At 42.1% G+C, this 12,083-nt stretch overlaps 2 protein-coding genes across 5 annotated transcripts in view; one reads left to right on the top strand and one right to left on the bottom strand.

Moving 5' to 3' along the window:
* EIF4ENIF1 (eukaryotic translation initiation factor 4E nuclear import factor 1) overlaps window positions 1-4,623 on the bottom strand; it is a 47,919-nt gene extending 43,296 nt beyond the window's left edge. Inside the window, exons 1-3 of one of the 2 annotated variants that reach the window (XM_088800927.1) lie at window positions 4,304-4,623; window positions 2,819-2,866; window positions 2,336-2,449 (exon numbers count right to left, since the gene is read on the bottom strand). The gene's annotated coding sequence lies outside the window, so the exon portion shown is untranslated. The remainder of the gene's footprint in view (window positions 1-2,335; window positions 2,450-2,818; window positions 2,867-4,303) is intronic. The other variant, XM_088800926.1, reaches the window with a different exon arrangement.
* Window positions 4,624-4,783: 160 nt separating this feature from the next.
* The window catches only part of SFI1 (SFI1 centrin binding protein), a 72,108-nt gene continuing 64,808 nt past the window's right edge, over window positions 4,784-12,083 (top strand). Inside the window, exon 1 of one of the 3 annotated variants that reach the window (XM_074321172.2) lies at window positions 4,784-5,068. The gene's annotated coding sequence lies outside the window, so the exon portion shown is untranslated. Of the gene's footprint in view, window positions 5,185-12,083 lie in introns of all 3 variants that reach the window. The other 2 variants (XM_074321170.2, XM_074321169.2) reach the window with 2 other exon arrangements.

The following is a 12,083-nucleotide window of genomic DNA, read 5'->3' as shown; positions in this document are numbered from 1 at the left end:
GTGCGAATGAGTTAGGCGAACCTGGGGGCTTTTGAGCCTTCCGGGTGTGGGCTCGAACCTCAGCTCTCTTTTACTAGTGGTGTAATTTTGGTGACATCTCTGAGTTTAGCTCTTATCCTTTCTAAAATGGCCTCTCTGTATACGTCTGTGAGGAATAAACGAGATCACGCGTTGATGCCTTAGTAGGCAAACTTGCCACGCTTGCTTTTGATGGAGCTAAGGGCGACAAATGTATTGAAATGTTCTTTCCCGCCCATAACTAGAAGTCTGCATGGGAAGGGAAAGTGCAAGTGTGTGGGTGAAAATGAGATGGCGAACGTCAAGCACTTAGTACCCAGTGCCGGGACTCTGGCTGACGGGGACACAGAAACGCAAATGTTAATTCCCTACTCCGTGAGCAATGAGAGTAACTGCTGTGCGGGGGAGGGGGGGGGGGAGCCATCAGGAAAGGTTTGACCGAGATCACCTGTGAGCCTGTTCTGCAGGATTATCACCAGCACTTTTGCCCAGTGGGACCGCCCAGGGCTTGTGTAAAATGATACATAGGTGTGGAGGGAATCATAACTTTTCTCGCTGGGTATGGAAGTCTACATTTCTTTCTTTTTTTTTTTTTTTTTTTAAGATTTTATTGGGGAAGGGGAATAGTTTTATTGGGGAACAGTGTGTACTTCCAGGCCTTTTTTCCAAGACAAGTTGTTGTCCTTTCAATTTTAGTTGTGGAGGGTGCTGTTCAGCTTCAAGTTGTTGTCCTTTCAGTCTTAGTTGTGGAGGGTGCAGCTCAGCTCCAGATCCAGTCGCTGTTTCTAGTTGCAGGGGGCACAGCCCACCATCCCTTGCGGGAGTCGAGCCCACTGGCCCATGTGGGAATCGAACCGGCAGCTTTCGGAGTTAGGAGCATGGAGCTCTATCCGCCTGAGCCACCGGGCTGGCTCCCGAAGTCTGCATTTCTTTGATGCTTCACTTTCTTTAACTTCACTTTCTTCACTTGTGAAATCCTGATTGGACAGTGAGTTATCACTTAGTCCTTCCTGGAGTTTTGACAACAGAGAAAAGAATTATGAAAATGTTTTCCTTTTCCTCTATAATACTGAATAAAAAGTGTTTCTTACAAATGATCTGTTCTCTGCAGGCAAGAGGTAGAGGGAAACATTTGCAAATTGAAGGAGTTTGCATCCCAGCTCAACCCTATAGGCCGTAGAGAATTAGGCCCTTTATTTTTAGCCCTGATTTTCTCATCAGTAAAATTAGGAAGATGATAACCCACTCAGAGGGCTATTGTCAAGATTAAATGGGAAAAGGTGGGTAAAAAGCCTTATACAGGGCCAGCCCAGTGGCTCAGGCAGTTGGAGCTCCGTGCTCCTAACTCCAAAGACTGCCGGTTCGATTCTCATGTGGGCCAGTGGGCTCTCAACCACAAGGTTGCCAGTTCAATTCCTCCCACAAGGGATGGTGGGCTCTGCCCCCTACAACTAAGATTGAACACGGCACCTTGAGCTGAGGTGCCTCCCGGATGGCTCGGTTGGTTGGAGCGAAGGCTGTCAACTACAAGGTTGCCAGTTCGATTCCTCGAGTCCCGCAAGGGATGGTGAGCTGCGCCCCCTGCAACTAGCAATGGCAACTGGACCTGGAGCTGAGCTGCGCCCTCCACAACTAAGACTGAAAGGACAACATGACTTGGAAAAAAGTCCTGGAAATACACACTGTTCCCCAATAACGTCCTGTTCCCCTTCCCCAATAATAATAATAAAACAAAAATCTAAAAAAAAAATAATGTCAAAGCCTTAATGGTATAGTTAAAAAAAACAAAAAGAAAAAATCCTTATACAATCTCCGTAAAGCTGCTGGATGTTTTTTTTAAGCCTATACAGAGACATGTTGTAGGTGAGCAAACAATGGTGGTGGTTGTTATTATTAAAACCAAATTGCTTTCGGAATCCAGGTTCTTCCTAATGCTGAAGAAATGGTCTAGTCCCCTTGGAGTAGTGGAGATGCCTATTCTTTGGAGCTCTTAAATCCTGATCTCTGCCACTTGGTGTGAAACCTGAGCCAGTCATTGCACTTTTCTGGACCTGTTTACTCGTGTCAAAAAGGGACAGCAGTATCTACTTTCTAAGCTTGTAGTGGGCGTTAGACATAACGTATTAAAAACACTGTTCTGGTTATCTATTGCTGTGTATAAAATCACCCCAAAACTCAGTGGCTTAACTCAACATTTATTTTGCACCCAAATCTGCAACTGGATTGGTTCTAACTGGGACAGCTGGTCTCTGCTCCATTCAGCATCATCTAGAGCAGTGGAAGGCTGAGGGTTAGGATCATCTAATGGTTCACTTACATGTTTGGTGGTTGATGGTGGCTGTCAGCTGGGAACACTGGAGCTGTTGGCTGGAACACTTACACAGGGCCTCTCTGTGTGGCCTGATCTTCCTCACGACATGGTGGCTGGATTCTGAAGGCAAGTGTCCAGAGAGAACAAGAGAGTCAGTCAGTTGTTGCACTTTCTAACCTAGCCTCAAGGTCCCTCTGTTCTGCCACATGCCGCATTCTGTTCTTTACATAGGAGTCACTAAGTCTGGCCTATATTCAAGAGGAGGGGCCTTAGACTACACCTTTATATGGGAGGAGTGTTAAAAGAATTTGTGAGCATACTTTAAAATTACCACAAGCCACAAGTGAAATCTGTTCAAGGTAATTGACTATCCTGATATTGGCCTGGCATGGAGCTAATTTCCTGGGCCCTCTGGTCTATCCTAGTTAGGATGTATTCTAGCACCAGGCTCTTCTTTTAATGTCGCGTAGAACTTTGTTCTCAACTTACCTTTCAGAGTCTCAATTTGTCCTCGTGAAAGGAGAAGACAATTATTACCTAGGAATAAAGATAATAATATACTAAAAGAAGCCATGCAAAAGCTAGATCCTTGCAAACACTTGTTTCATTGTAGTTTTTGAATCTTATTCTCCTTAGCAGGAATAATTTGGAATTCTAAGTGCCCCTTTTTGCAACTAACAATTTTCAAATACCAGTATGGGAAACCCCTTGAGAGAGTAAGAGAAATGATTTATTCTAGTTGCTTACTAAATATTTGTAAGATCTTGGTTTAGGTTCAAATTTTTGGTTCAAAGTTTGGCCTACGGGGACTCAAATATTCAGTCAGTTGGAGAAATTAGCAGTCCAAGAACAGTAAAGAAGCAAATGAAAATATTAAAAACCTAGAAAATTTGAGAGCAGCCACTTCTCAGAAAGTTGAAATTACAAATCAACTGTCCTGTACCTCTCTAAATGGGCTTTTTCCTACTCAGTTTTGTTTGTTTGTTTTGCTCCAAGGGTAATTCTTAGTTCCAAGAAAATAGGATATGAACAGTTTCACAGTTGTGCTATCATGTACTCAGAATAAGGACTATCAGAAAATTACTAAGGGACTTTCCGGAAGATCACACAGCAAATTATATGCAGAGCCTAGACCCCTTCTGACACTCTACATCTTTGATTTTATATATGAGAAGTACTTAAAACAGCCTGACACCATGTAAGTGCTGCTGCCCTAGCTATTCTATACTATTATGTTCCAATCTTTCTCAACAGGACTATTTTCATAACTCAATTGGAAAGGGCTTTCATCCCTTCCTAAATTATGATGGTAAATGCACGTGACAAAGAAAGCGCCAGCAAATCATCTAGAAAGCATGCTTATTGATTTATTGTCTTGGATATGTCATAATTTATATAAAGTACTTATAAGAAAGACTAATTTTACAATAAATATTACAGTGTTAATTAGGACTTTGAAACTCATTAAATTTTTTAAAGCTACTTGGTCGCATATCTTTAGATAAGAATTTTCCCTAAAAGATTGGCCCCAGTATCCCACTAAAGTGGAACTCCTCCTTTTTAAACACTTTTTTTAAATTACAAAAATTAACATACGTAGAAAATAGAGCGAAAATACAAATTAACCTGTGATTCCATTCCTGAGACAACCAACAAGTTATTTTTCTCATGTTTTTAACGTAAAATCTTTCAAGGATTTATATACAAGATGCTACCCTTTGCTGTCTCCACCAGACGTCTCACGTGCTTTCAAACGATGTTTTACAAAGCACAGTAGAAAAGTATTAAAAAATGCCTCACCTGTGCTCCCCCACCCCATTTTAAAAAATGATCAGAATGGACCCAAATTTTAAAATTTAACAACTGTTCATTAACAACTAGTGCTTATTAATTATAATTTTAAAGGAAGGGTTAAGAGACGATACCAGCCTAGGATAATTTTAATTCGGGGGCCGCGGAACCACGCGATCTCACCCCCTAGTCCAGACTGACGAGCTCCGGTTCCACGCATGCGCGCGCCCTACTCCGTACTGGTGGGCTCGCACTACCCGGGAATCGTGGAGAACCCGGAGAGGCTCACGTGGGAATCTAGACGTGAGGGAAGAACTCTAAGCGCTGGCCTCCAGACAGCAACCTCATCCCTAGTGCTTGCCTTGCAAAGCATAACTCCGGGATCCGCTTCGAAGCAACTCCCACTCTTGTCCAAGAGCAGCAGTAGGAAGCTGAGCTCAGAGAGAAGCTGGCGGCCCAAGGAGCCAGAGAGACCTCCGTGGGGCTGCCCCACAGGTGCGTTTATCCACGCCCCTCCTGGCTAACTCGCACAGCTGGCTTTCAACCGCTGCCAGGAGCAGGCGTGTCACCTGTGGGACTGAGGCTGCGCGAACTCGGGTCCCTGGCGGGGCGTCTCACGCACGCCGCGTCGCCGTGGAGACGGGGGCGGGGCTGGCGCAAGACCTGCGTGCTGAGGCGCGGGAAACGCAGAGCCGACGTGGGCTGCGCGGGCCTCAGGAGGCCAGTGGGTGTCCCCACCGGTGTCCACCCGCCCTGGTCGAGACTGCCCGGAGGCTCTAGTCCGGAGGGCTTGACTGCCTTAGGTCTGAGGCCCGGTCCAATCGTCCCCAGCCTCTGAATGCCTCGGCCTCTCCGGCCAGGAGCCCAGCGGCGAGCGTATGTGCCTCCGAGCCGCGCTGGGTGGCTCTGTTGTGGGAGCCTCCGCTTCCTCCTCTTCTAGAAGTGCAGGTGATGCTGCCTACCCACGGGGCTAGGTGGGGAGTGGAGGAGACTGAAAGGAGCGCGCAGGACGGCGTCCGGGGCCTGCCCTGTGCCCAGCGCTGCGCTCGCGTGGTTTTTGCCAGGTGCTTCTCGTCAGCGTCTTGTTGCCCGGGTCTGGGGGTGCAGCATCCTCTTGAGCGTCCAGAGCGCCGCAGCCAGTTGTGAGTGCCCGGGTCCAGGCAAGGCCCATTAGGGTGCCTGGATGCGAATCGGGAGTTTCTGGATCCCTGCTGTGTAACTCCGAGAGGGTCTAGTCACTAGCGGGGGTGTCAAAACTGCTGGCGCGCAATCCATTTTTTATTGGCCTGCAGCAAATTCCAAAAATATATTTAGTTTACTTGAATACACCAGGTGAGACAATATGTACTTCACCTCGAGTGGCCCGGCTGTTTGTGTTATTTTACCGCATATGGACCTTGGTGAAAAATATTGAAAAAAGTTTGGACACCCCTGTATACACTCAGAGTATACAGACCTCCGGGGCCCCATCTGAGCCCAGAGGGGCCAACTGGGCAAAACACCGTGAAGCCGCCCGCCAAGTAGTAGATTAGTATTTTGTTTTTATATGCTGGTAGGCCGTTCAGATTTCTTTTTAACCTTTGTAGATGTACAGTAAGTATTTGTTGAATGAGTGGTGTTAGGAACCGGAGTACCAGTCCCAGCTCTACCGTTTAGCAGGTGTGACCTTGGGCACTTCGTCTGTGAAATGAAATGGCTACCACCTTTTGGGGGGGTTGTATTAAAAAGTAGGTATTAATGAAAAATGCTTAGTGCTATATGTGGCACAGAGTAACCACTTCATAAGTGTTATTTTGAATATAATCTCTACGTTTTAGATTGCGTGGTACCCTCGTAAGTGCCATGAAAGTATGAGGCTTGGAGGTGTCAGGGAAGGCTTTCTGGAAGTTGTTGAAAATTATTCTGGGGCTTAAGACATAAATTTAGGTACTGTATTTCCTTGTCTTTTTTTTTTTTTTTTTTTAGTAGGATCATTCAGTTCTTAGTCATTGTTAGAAGTTGCAAAATACTGTAGAAACTTCAAGATACTTTTGATTTAGATTTTTCAAATTAACATACATAATTTATTATAAAAACTAATTAAAAAATTTATAGCCAATAGCCACCATACCCCAGTTCTAATTTCCATTCTTCTAGCTGTTTATTCTGATGTTATTTATAAATTGAAAGTAAATATTCTTATAGGTGATATTTCTTTCACATACATTTCACCTGTTGTGGGGGCAGAGCCTCAGAAAGTAGTTTCCAGGCTCTCGGCCTCACATAGACAGGTGCTGGCTCAGGTAGTAAATGGCCAACTGTGATTGCATGGCCATCAGCTGTGGCTAGTTGGCCGTCAGCTGTAACCAGTGAGCCATTAGGCCACAATCTAACTGCTGTGGCTACGCTAGCAGAGAGAGAGAAAAGAATGGGGCTAGCAAGAAGATGGCGGCTGGGCTGGCAAGCGTGGATGGTGATTTGCGGACAATGTGGATCCAGCCTCCAGTGAGAGTATAATGCCGCCAGCGAGAATATAGTGGTATGACTCCCCTACCTATGGCTCCGTGGGTGTTCCTTTTTGGCCTCACCATATCCTGCGTTCTTGTATGGGGAGCGGGAGCAGAGACCGAGCAGGGTCTCCCGCACGACACCATATCCTGCGATATGTGGGGAGCGGGAGCAGAGACCCCGCCGGACGCCCTGCATGACAAATGGCGCAGCGAGCAGGGTCTCCTTCATGACACCTGTGTTTGTTAGTTTTACACGTTAAGTGTTGACTGTTATTTGAGGGAGGTAATTACTTAGCTCACAGTTTTCCTTTCCTTATCTCACCAATGTGGTTATGTGGTAATTCGTTGTTAAATTAATAGTGTTTATATAACATAGTCATTGCTGAACCAGGTAGAGTACTGAAACCCTTTCGTATGCCATCATTTCTTCTGAGAATTAATAATGGTCTTATTTTCTCATTTGCCTAGTAGTCCGTGCGCAGATCACTAAATATTTGTTCTAAGTGCTTCAGCATTTCTCACATGGCTATCTAATTTTTTGCATACTCGTAAAACCATCCGTTTCTTTTTTTTTTTCCTGGAAACCTCTTTGCTCTAATCTGATCTGATGTCTCTGTGCCTGCTGTCCGTACCTAGTTCTAATCCAGGGACTTCTTTTCACATCTGTCCTAGGATTTGCTTCTTTTCACTATTGTCTTGTGTTGAATTCGCTGTTGCCTGGACCCCCTTTTATTTTCTTAATTTGCTTCCTTGGCTTTTGGAGCACATTCTCCTGTAATTACTACTTCCACTTTTCTTCCTCCACCACCTCCTCCTCTTTTTCTTCTTTTAACAGTTTTGTTGAGATATAATTCACATACCACACAAGTCACCCATTTAAGTGTTCAGTGATTTTTAGTATATTCACAGTTATGCAACATCACCATAATCAACTTTAGAACATTTTTATCACCCAGAAAAGAATGTTAGTAGTCACTCATCTGTTAGTAGTCACTACCCGTTTTCCTTCATTCCTCCCAGCGCTTGGCAACCACCAATTTACTTTCTGACTTCATAGATTTGCCTCTTCTGGACATTTCATATGAATGGAATTATACAATATGTGGTCCTTTGTGATTGGCTTCATTCACTTAGCATAATGTTTTCAAGGATCATCCTTGTTTTAGCAAGTAACAATACCACATTTCTTTTTATGGCGAAATAAATATTTCATTGTATGGATATACCGTATTTCGTTTATCCATCCATGAGTTGCTGGACATTTGGGCTTCCACTTTTTCACTATTACAAATAATGCTGCTATGAACATTCACAGACAAGTTTTTGTATAGACATTTGTTTTCAATTCTCTTGGATATATACCTAGGAGTGGAATTGCTGAATCAAGTGGTAACTAATGTCTGCACCATTTTACATTACCACCAGCAGTGTATGAGGGTTTCTGTTTCTGTATATCCTCACCGACAGTTATTTGGTTATCCTAATGGTCGTTTGATTTGCATTTTCCTCATGGCTGATGATGCTGAGCATCTTGTCATGTGCTTATTGGCCATTTATAGATCTTTGGAAAAACATCTATTCACATCCTTTGTCCATTTAAATTGGTTTATTTGTCTCTTTATTGGGTTGTAGGAATTTTTAAAAGTATAATCTAGCTATAAGTCCCTTAGCTAGTTTGCAAATATTTTCTCCCATTTCTTGATAGTGTCTTTGAGGCACAGGTGTTTTTAATTTAGACAGTGTCCAATTTTACTCTAATTGCTCAAGGGATATCTTAGGCTTTTTCTTCTTGCCTGTTGGAAAAAGTGTTTTATCTGCCCTGACATTTGGTCTTAGTGCAGGAGGATCTCTAATCTGAGGATTTGTATCCTTCAGTTTTGAGAAACTTTCTTGTTATTTCTATGATAATTCTTCCTTTCTCTCACATCTCTCTGGAATTCCTGCTAGTTGTATATGTGATCCCCTGGATTGAGCCTCTGATTGTCTAACTTTTTCTTTATTTTTTATTTCATTTTGTCATTTTGCCCCCACTCCTCTATTTCTGGGACATTTCTTCAACTTTATTCAGCGACCTTCAAATGTTTTGGCTCTCCTGTTTCTCGTTCTTCTTTAAAATAACATCCTCATTTTATTCTATGTATAATATATTCTCTTATCTCTCTGCGGATATTAATTACAGGGTTTTCTTTTTTCCTGTTCCCCACATTGTCTTTCTTTCCTCCAGAATTTTTACTATTTCCTCCAACATTTTATTATGAAAAATTATAAGCACATGTAATATGTATCCATCCCCCAGTTTCAAAAACTATCAACTCATGAATTATCTTGTTTTCATCTATATCTCTGTGCACTCTGTCCCCACTGGATTATTTTTGTTTTAATTTTTATTTTGAAATAATTTCAAACTTACAGAAAAGATGCAAGAATGATACAGAGAACCCCCATATATCTTTATCCACATTCACTACTTTTTAATTTTTTTGCCTCCCCCCAAAAATGATTTTCTCCATGATGGTTGCAAGATGGGGTTTTTCCAGCTCTACAACTTCTACATTTTTCGGTGGGAATTCTGTGTAAGAGTGATCCTTCCCTTCTCCCCCATTTATCTGTCTCTCTGTTCATTTCTTTATATCAGCCTGGAGTCAAGAATTCCCATTTTCTTTAATGTTATAATTTATTATTGTCCTTAATTATTTTGGTACTCAAATTTCTCCTATTTTATCTATAAAATTTTCTGTATATTCTATAAAAGATAAGATGTCCTTTTAAAAGAATAACCGACACCACTATCACAATAAAAATTAATGGTAATTTTTAAGTAACTCATGAAAACTTTTTTTTCTCAACTTTTATTTTTTAAGTGTGTTTTTTCAGGACCCATTGGCTCCAAGTCAAGTAGTTGTTTCAATCTAGTTGTGGAGGGTGCAGCTCTCAGTGGCCCATGTGGGGATCGAACCGGCAACCTTGTTTTTAAGAGCACCACACTCTAACCAACTGAGCTAACTGGCCGCCCCATGAAAACATTTTTAAGTTTAAAAAAAAATTGAAGTTTACATTTTCCTGATTGTTTCTTGCTTTCTGTTTGACAGTTGATTTGTAGTTTGTTAAAATCAAGATCCAAAATCAAACTCCATACACTGCATTTGGTTAATATGCATCTTAAGTCTCCTAATGTGTAAGTTTTCCCTTCTTCGCAGTTTATTTGTTGAAGGAACTGGGTCGTTTGTCCTGTAAAGTTTCCTACATCATTGATTTTGCTAATTGCAAAGTCATTTTATTTGTCCCCTGTATTTTTTGTAAGTTGGTACTTAGTTTTAGATGAGGCTTGATAATATTTAGATGCAAGTTTTGGGCAGGAATACATCATAGGTGGTGGTACTTCCTCAGATTCCTTTGTTTTGGTCTCTCTTTCTTGTTGGAGGTCATTTCCAAATGTCTTGTGATTCTTGACTGTCCATTCATTCTTAAGTGTCTGCAACCGAGAGATGTAGTTGGAAGTTCCCAGAGTCTGAGCAGGAGTTGCACGTTTGTGAGCTTCTCTGTAGGGTTTTTATTGATGGAGGGTGAGGCACAGATGTCAGAATCTAAAGTTCTATTCATTCTTAGCTTCTTCTGAGACTGGGAAGTACCACTCTAGCTGTATGAATTCTGGAAGCAGGTTGTGGGGAGGGAGCTGTATACTTACCTGGCCAGGTTGGGGAGGAGACCAGGGGCCTCAGGTGCTCACCATATAGACTTTCATTCAAACCCCTCATTTGTGGCCTATGACTTCTGGGAACCTTTCCTTGTTCCTTGAGTTCTGAGCTCTTCTGGGATTCTTTTGGCCTGCTTCTCTTTGGTATCCCACTCTGTTGATTTTTACTTCCTCAAATCTGTTAGATCAGTTAATTTTCCTCTTTCCACTTTCTTGTTGCAAAAATTTGTGGCAGTCTTTCATTTCCTGTGACCTCTTCTCCCGCCTCGTGTATACCCTTTTATCCTTTACTGTCAGGTGGGCAGTTTATACAGGTAACTGGGAGTCCACACCTAGTAATCTTTGTTTTTCTTGGGCTATCTTTTATATTTGGTTATCATTTATATTCCAACTCAGAAGCAAGTTCATCTTCATATCCTTGAGATCAAACCTGTGTCCCAGTCTTTCCAGTATTTATATATTTCACCTGTCATGTTCCAGACATTGTTTTAGATGCTGGAGATAAGTGGTGAGAAAATCAGGCATAGCTTTTGTTTTCATGGACTTTATACTCTAATGGGGAAGGCAGATATGTACAAGTACTTAGAATGTTGGCACAGAGTGTATAACAAAAGGGGGTCTTTCACTACAGGTAACATTCCATAGAATCATTATAACAAGACAAACCCATGGCAGTGACCCATTTATTATGGTAATATTTTACCAAAAATCCCTTTTTGAATCATCCTTCAATTTAATTTATTTATGGACATCGTCACTAATGGTGACCTTTGTCACTTGGAGTGTGATGCCAGAAAGACTACTAGTACTAGGTTTGATCTCAGTAAGGACTGTTCATTTTATATGGATAAACTTTTTTGGGGGGGAGGGGTAATTCCTTGTCTGATTGTCATTGAAATATGTGACCTTGAGGGTGACCTTGATTATAAAGAGTGATTTCATTCTTTTACAATGAGTGTCTCGGTATGAATGCATCACAATTACCCAACATAGGACATGTCCACCCTGTTAGCTTTCCTCCACCATGCACTTAAATCTTGCTCCTTTGTCTTACTACTTGTATTCGTTTCCAAAGGCTGCTGTAACAAAATGCCACAAACTGCGTGGTATAAAACAACAAATTTATAGTCTCATAGTTCTGCAGGATGGAAGTCTGAAATCAAGATGTCGACAGGGCCACCCTCTTTCTGAAAGCTCGGTGGGAGGATCTGTTCCATGTCTTTCACTCAGCTTCTGGCGTTGCTGGCAGTCCTTAGTGTTCCTTGGCTTGTAGACACATCACTCCAATCTCTGCTTTGATTATCACATACTGTTGTCCCTGTGTATCTGTCTTCACATGGCATTCTCTCTGCATGTATCTGTCCCTGAGTTCCTTCTATTTTTTTTAAAGACACCAATCATATTGGGTTAAGGGCCCACCCTATTCCAGTACGGCCTCATCTTAACTTACATCTTAATTACATCTGCAAAGACTGTTTCCCAATATGGTCATATTCATAGGTACTAGGGGTTAGGACTTCAGCGTATCTTTTTTTGGGAACATAGTTCAACCCACAACGTTGCTATTCTTTGCACTAAGAAATAAAAATTGTGTTATTATTCAGTTCATAATATTATTGGTAGACATTACCACCAAATGAAAATGAAAACTGTACACGGCACTTTACTACTGATCAAAAACTGCCTGAAGATTCTTATAGGTAATACTGACAACTATAAAAATTAACCTGGGAAATTCTTGGCCTACTGGTGTTCTTATGAAGGGAAGTTGAAGGTCTAA

The sequence above is a fragment of the Rhinolophus sinicus genome, chromosome 9 (genome assembly GCF_057876585.1).
Source record: "Rhinolophus sinicus isolate RSI-liver-muscle chromosome 9, RSI-T2T, whole genome shotgun sequence".
Classification (NCBI taxonomy): domain Eukaryota; kingdom Metazoa; phylum Chordata; class Mammalia; order Chiroptera; family Rhinolophidae; genus Rhinolophus; species Rhinolophus sinicus.
Note: the sequence above shows the minus strand (reverse complement) of the source record. Positions and strands in the feature narration are given on the sequence as shown.